Below are 6,118 nucleotides of genomic sequence, written 5' to 3' on the forward strand. Positions count from 1 at the left end.
GTATTGACAAAATACGAAAAAAATCATCCGATAAATTAATATTATGTGTACTAACATATGATAAAACAACCAATAGCTATGGAAAATAAAACTTCTAAAAACGTGTTCCAGAAATAACATGTGTTCAATCTGTTTAAGTAGATGAGGGTTGGCCTAGACCGAGCTCCTGGATGGATTATCTAAATCCAGACGCCCGCGACTATTATTTATACGAGAACTGGAGCGGGACCTCGCCTACTTTGGGCGGGGTTTGTTGGAATGACATCGCTCCTCAACAACGATACTGAGAAAACATTCCCTTATGACCTTGTACACCATGGGGGCGTGTCCAATCGAGATATACATAACATGTAGATACAACTTGCTTCAAATTATGGCAACGCACAACGTGCATATTTGAACAAATTTTAAATTTTTTGCATGATAATGTATTGTCTCCTGAGCAATTTGGTTTTCGTACAATAATTTTCATCCCTCGAGTACACGATTAATTTTATCATATTTGAGTGACTGCAGTCAGTGTGTTAGAATAAACGAAGTAACGTGCGATCAATTAAAAAAAAATCGAGTTACCTGGATTGTGCTATTCTGATGCTTTAATTGGTTCAAACCACCATTTTCGCCTACTCTGATTTTTTTTTATTTGATCGCACGGTATTATCTGATTTTTCACGCATTATTTATGGAGTGCCACAAGATTCTATCCTCGGAAATATCAATGGAAAATCTTTTATTTAAACAAAATTACCTATACCTAGCATTTCATTACTGAAGAATGGTTCCTGGCAAATAGCCAAGACCGAAACAATTATTTTGTTTGTAATATTTACATTGCAGGCTGTACCACCCTAAAACCTTTCGTTTCAAAAGTTGGCAACTACATACAACGTAGGTACAAGTAAGTAAAGTCCATTCACGTTGGATTTTCTCTGCCAAATTGTTGTCACGTTGCAAGCCTGCGCCTCCTTTCCTAGTAAATTTTACATTATCGTGTTTTATTCGTGATAGAACGATTGAGAGCGATTTGACGTTTTTAATTTTGAATGTTAGTTTGACGTGTGAAATAAAGTCACAGATTTTTTAATAAAATTCTATTCCTGGGTGATTTTACGATGGCGAAAAGAAAAAAGGTTAATTTTAAAATTGCGTTAACCTTCCACAACTGACGTAATGTGACGAAACCCGGAAGCTAATACGGACTCAAGAAAAAATAGCTTCAGTTCGAAAATTAATTAGTCAGAATCCTTTAATATTAATGTATTGTATGTATTAACATGACAATATAATTCATGTATCACGTGATCATGAATGATCCAATGAAAACGCGTAAAAGTCCTTAGTTGCATGGCTATCACAGCGATTATAAAAAAAAAATAAATTATTTTCTTATTTACTTTCGTCGTTACGATTTTTGATTGAAATAAATTTGTCAATTTGACAAATAAATGAATAATTTTGTATTTCATTCATTATATTGTCTCATCGAATATAACACGTGGTATGATTAATCATCGATGATATTAAATTCGTGAAATTGAAGCAGGACATTTCACTCGTCCTTCGGACTCGTGAAATCTCCAGCACAATTTCACTCATAATATCATCGATAATAATCATACCACTTGTTATATTATAGCTGATTATAATCTATTTACGACCTTTATTGAGCAGTTTTAACAATACAACGTTATTTTAAAGGTAATGTGTACATCGAAAAAACTTAAATTAGAAAAAAATCATTAAAAATCAAAATACACCTTTCTTTTGTGGTGTGCAATTGTAACAATACATTCTTGAAACGTCACAACCACAATCAAAACGTATAAGTGTCTCTGAATAACTGAAATTTTATTGCCAAGTTTGTTCCATCATTTAGATGCATTCCTTACTTCCATCGCTTCCAATGAAAGAAACTTCACACAATTTTCTATTGGGTTCATTTTCTATAACTTATTCTGGTTCCTCATCAGTCATCAGTCATCACTGTAGTCATTAAGGGTTTTTTCACTTAATCAACAGCGCAAGCAGAAAAATACAACACCAGTAGGTAGGAGTTAGGAACATTGCATGTTCCTAATCCTATCATACCGATTAAGAACTGACACTATTTTTAGTGCAAATGATAACAAAATGGATGTATTATTACCTACTGTTATCCTCTAAAAACAATATTTGAAAAATGACTGTTTCTTTGCTGACAGCGAATAACATAACCTCTACAGTCTACGAATGACTTGGTTACTTTATCAGCCCGTATTGGTGACATACACAGCTAAAGCATTTTTGAAGTAAAAATCACACCGCCATAATATTGAATTATTTGACCTTGACTAGGAAAATCCAACGTGAATGGACTATATGTATGAAAATTTCTATGGCAACTGTGTGGGTAAGATAGAGTTGACATTTCTTTGACAGTTCATAGTCGCGCAATTTTGAAAATTGTCAAGTCAACATGCAATGAAATAAAAAAAAAAACAAATGTACCCATATAATGTCAACTCACTTATCTCTACCTCACCTACACAGTTGCCACATAAATTTTCGTACATAGTTGCCATATTTATCCACAATCATTTTGAATCACCCAACAGAACTCAGCGAAAATAATTTACTGATTTTTTTTTAATTTTGGCAATTTCTCGAAATTGAGGAAGGTATAATTTTTTCGGCTCTAAAGAAGCACCTCCACGGAAAGAATCCAGTGATTTAAAGTTTTTTCTTAGTCAAAAAAAAAAGAGGGAAGATAGTGTTTTTTTGCATATCGTTATTAGAAGCTATGGCATCAAATTTTGCACTCTTGAAGACAGGGCCCCCGCAAGTACGTGTTCAAAGCGTGCGGTGCACGCGGGGGGCATCTCCAAGGGGCGGCAAATAGCCTCTTGGCGACGCTGTACGTGTTTCACATTTTAAAACTTTAACAGAAAAAAATTACACTGCATGCACATAAAACTAAAATTTTAATAATTTATTGCCCATAAGATAGTTACATATTTACGAAATGAGTGCGAGAATAGTTATTTATGCAACAAGTGAGTAAAGTAATACTTTTTTTACGAGAAGGAAAATTTGCCGAGTAAAAAATGATACTTTACTAACGAGTTGCATGCAAAATTTTTTTGCCGCCCGTAAGTTTAGATAACAATTTTTTCGACACTCAAAATTTGAAAATTTTCTCCTGTGTAAACCCGTGGACCTTTAAAACGCTCGTTTTACTCGCGTTTTAAATTGGCCCACTCATGCCAAAAATTCCCAATTTACATACGAACTCGTTAAAAAAACTATCTACTAATTATGAATGAAAAATTTTATAATTGCGTTAAAAATGACACGTTACGACACATTTTTTAACCTAAAATGCGTGCAAAAATGAACCGCTATGGGACTTTTTTTAACGCTTCTTGGCCGATTCAAAAATCACATATTTTATGAACGCAAACGAATGAAAAAACTTGCACTTTTTTGCCGGACGTTAAAAAAATATTTTTTGAACTCATTACCTTCAAAATCACATTTCGCGACCGCATACCATTTTGAAGCACTAGTGCGTGAAATCGACGTTAGCGCATTGGTGCGAATGCTTTTGGATTACTTTGAAGCACTAGTGGGCGAAATCGACGTTCCAAAAAGCATTCGCCTTTTTGAGCATTCTGAAAATAATTTGACTTGATAATAATAAACTGTGGTTTACAAAACCCCATTTCTTCAATTTGGATGATGAAAATTTCGAAAGAGTGAAAATAAATCGCTATTAGTTCGATTGACACTTTGGCAAGCGCATGGACAACCGCCACCCTATTCACAAAGGGTATACGACAAACCATAATGTTCCTTTCAAAAAATATTGTACGAACTTCGATGCGAGAAGACGTATTCGGCACATTCGCGCAAATGAAGCACTCGCTTCTTCGTCGCCTGTGCCTCAAATAATGCGCTCATGCACGAAAAAAATTATACGTTATCCCAAAATATCTAAATAGTTTTTATTTTGTTTTGATTCAAAGCAAGAACTTGCAAAAGTTTCTAGAAATTGTAAGTTAGCACTCGCTTCTTCGTCGCCTGTGCCTCAAATAATGCGCTCATGCACGAAAAAAATTATACGTTATCCCAAAATATCTAAATAGTTTTTATTTTGTTTTGATTCAAAGCAAGAACTTGCAAAAGTTTCTAGAAATTGTAAGTTCCTTTTGTTTTTGTGATTTTTTATCATAAATTATTCTAATTATGTTTAAATAAAAATACTTTCAAACCGACTTATTTATTTTAATTGATTATTATTATTATTAACCGTTTGCGGGACACGGTAGCAAGATGATTCTTGGTGATTTTTTTTTGTGTACCTTTGGAAAAAAAGATTGTCATTGAAAATATCGGGATAATAAACTTATTCCAAGTGACAAAAGGGGTAAAAGAAAATTTAAAACATAAAAATGGGAGAACATATCTGTTTTTTTTTACATATTTTATATCATTTTAAGAGACCCGCAATTTTGTAGATAAACTTATATTTTCATTGAGATTTTAACTATAATTTCAGGCGTAGCTTAAAAAATTTCCTATTATGAAGCACCTCCCACCCCCTGATCTCCTCTTTCGCCAAAGGGCGCCAAATTATGAACTCGCACGCAGGTGCCTTTTGACCTCGCGGGGGCCCTGCTTGAAGACCCTTCCTTGAGACTATAAACATCATAATTTAACTTTATTCATTTTTTAGAAAAATCCAAAAAAATGAAAAAACGAATTTCATTTTCCTTGAAATAAACAAATTCAATCGACCATATGTTCTTTAATGCAACGGAATGATATTGAATTTTTTACCGTTGGATTCTACTTTTCAAGGTAATTCTTTTGAATGGTAAACATCATAATTTTACTCTTGATTTTCTAGAAAAGTGCAAAACCCTGAAAAAAACATTTAAATATTATGTTCTAATCTAAACGAATTGTTGCTGGTCTATCTGAATAAAACAACTATACCATTTCGAGCTTGCCATCACACCTAAATTATTCTCTTTATTTCTCCAAAAAAGTAATAAATAATAATCGATTACAATTTAGGAATAGATAGATGACTTAAACCACGATGTTTGAAGAAAATATCCTTCATGGATTACAAGTTGACAACGTCAGGTTTTATAAAAACATCATTTAAAAATGTTTATATTGAAAACAATCAAACCGTCCGGCAATGGTGCAAATATATTACCCAGTCAATTATATTATTCTCTTTGTGCAGAGTTGAGCGGTGGGCTCTCGTGCTACGTTTTAACGCACTGTTGCCAGATAGTCAGCTCCATGATTGCCAAGTCGCATGATACGAATTATGAAATTCTCGTCGCGAAACGAAATGACAAAAATATTCGCTGACTCTCCGACTAACAGAATTGAGACGCTCAAAAAGTTCATCGTGTGGGCAGTTAATGACAAGAAGCTTTACACCTTGCTAAATCGATTGATTATGTATCGGTGAACTTCCAAAAAAAAAAGTTCAAAAATTGTCGTGCGCAAAAAGGCGTTACTCAAAATTTTCGAGTTACTTAGCTTATCGGATAGCCGGTGTTCAAGTATTTTTTTGGTAGAAAATTTGTAATATTTTCTGTAGCCGTTTGGTTGTAAAAAAATAAACAATTTTCAAAGAAGCATTGCGTTTTACGGAAAGAATAAAATTCAAATGGCTGTATCTCTGTTCGACGCTCGCCAAAAATTCGTTAATTTTGCCGTGTTTTTACGTTTCTCACTCCATTGCTCGGAAACTAGGTCGCAAATCGAAAAAATGTATTCTTTAAGAACTAAAGACCGATATTCTCTGATTACGACGGTGTTTATTATTTTAATTTTGATGGAATATTAATCAAGTTATGATTAAAAAACTAACGTTGCAAAAAATCTCTAAGGGCCGGTTGCACCAACGTGAGTTAAATTTAACCATAGATTAAAATATACGAAAACATTGTTATAACAATAGGTAACTAAAGTAACGAAACATTTTAACCTACAGTTAACGTTAACTGGCGTTGGTGCAACCGGCCCTAAGCGATTAGAAATGCACGCCACGATCACCCCCTCGCACCGCCCTATTCCCCCGGGTCAACAATGTCACCTGACTTACCAACCAAAA

The sequence above is a fragment of the Tenebrio molitor genome, chromosome 8 (genome assembly GCF_963966145.1).
Source record: "Tenebrio molitor chromosome 8, icTenMoli1.1, whole genome shotgun sequence".
NCBI classification, from domain to species: Eukaryota; Metazoa; Arthropoda; class Insecta; order Coleoptera; family Tenebrionidae; genus Tenebrio; species Tenebrio molitor.